This window comes from Saprolegnia diclina (genome assembly GCF_000281045.1).
Source record: "Saprolegnia diclina VS20 unplaced genomic scaffold supercont1.3, whole genome shotgun sequence".
In the NCBI taxonomy this organism is placed as follows: domain Eukaryota; phylum Oomycota; class Saprolegniomycetes; order Saprolegniales; family Saprolegniaceae; genus Saprolegnia; species Saprolegnia diclina.
Window position 1 is genome coordinate 1,478,300 of NW_008246070.1, and position 1,529 is coordinate 1,479,828.

General features: G+C 54.1%; 1 protein-coding gene across 2 annotated transcripts in view; it reads right to left on the reverse strand.

Moving 5' to 3' along the window:
* Positions 1–1,529, reverse strand: part of SDRG_01693 — a gene marked incomplete at its 5' end in the record, with an annotated part of 5,955 nt that overhangs the window by 1,933 nt on the left and 2,493 nt on the right. The gene's annotated exons all lie outside the window — the stretch shown is intronic.

The following is a 1,529-nucleotide window of genomic DNA, read 5'->3' on the forward strand; positions in this document are numbered from 1 at the left end:
GACTCACCGGCTGGAGCCAAGGTACACTTACGATCTATGGATGATCGAGTACTAAGGACAACGGGTGTAGGGGCACACTCGAAATTACCCATCGTTTCTGGCGTCAGGTCCGAGTAGAGCGTCATGAGGTAGACGCCGTCCGGGTGATTTTCGCGGATCTATTATCGTACATTATCACCACAAATCCGAAAAATAAATAAAAATACCGTCGTTTCGAGCATCACCATGCCGGCGACGGGCTGCGCGCCGTTTGTCGGCAAACACTCGGGGAAGCTAGTGTACCTAGGTATGTCACCATAGTCAAGGAAGAACACCACATTTCGTATCAGTACCCGGCGATGAGCTGGAGGTCGGTCCACCCGACAGCCGCGCCACCAATGATGCACGTCGTGACATACATCGGACTTGCTACGGACATATATGTGATCTTTGCGAGCAACAGCTGCAGTTACAAACCTTTTGCGAGCTCGAGCGACCACTGCTGCGCGAGGGCGACGCCGACGGCCGCCCAGGCCGCCGGTACAATCGCGCTTTCCTCCACGGCCGAGCACCTACAACATCCTCATAGCTCATCACGCGACTACCTCACCATCATTGTACGTGTTGGGGACAAAGCCGTTGGCATTGAGCTTACAGTTTTGGCCGTAGGGCGCCCAGAAGAAGCCCTCAGTCTGCGTATTCGCTGAGATGCCCGTGCGGGCAAACATGTTCTGGCACGAAACTACGCTTGACCAAGAGAAGAGGACAGGCGTAGTGTACCTGGGACAGAAGCACGATGAGCGTGGCGACCGAGAGGAAGACGAGGGCGCCAGCGACGAGGTTGGAGAGGATACGCGTGAGCGCCACGTATGACGTGCTCTTCTCGTTTGCTTTTTTGTCGGAGCGACTGCTGGCGGTCGATCGCGCCGACGACGACACTGTCTTGCCTAGCTGCAAGTAGCAATGTCATACATACCGGTAGTACAGAGAGCCATCAAAGTCGAAATGCGTACATCGGACTGGAGGCGATAGACCCACGAACGCAGCGGGATGACAACCATGGTGCGGCTCAAGTGCGCTCGTGCCGACAAGAAAGGACGCGCGATGGAGAATTCGATTATGTATTCTTAGGCGAATGTTTCAAACGCTTAAAATACGATAAACGGATACCCTGCTAAACTATCTTCGAGGAAAACCCATTCATTGTCCAACCGCAATAACCCAACTGTGCGATCCCCTTCACTTTTTGATTTATGGAAACACTATACCTCTCTGATGCAAACCACTGGAAGTCTAGGCCTGCGTCCCATCTCGACCAACTTCGCCGCACCCAACCACGCAAGGGTATATATTTTGTCATATGTAGGACTAGGAAATGCAGGTGCCGCGGCTGTAGCTGTACGCTTTGAGCTTGTCGAGGGTCGTCTGGGCTTGTACTTTAAACATGTTGCTCGAGATGTAGCCAATGACGCGCGCGCGCCACGGCAGCCACGCCGGTGCATACAGGGACGGCAGCAGCGCGTAGATGCTAACGATCGCATAGTCGCTCG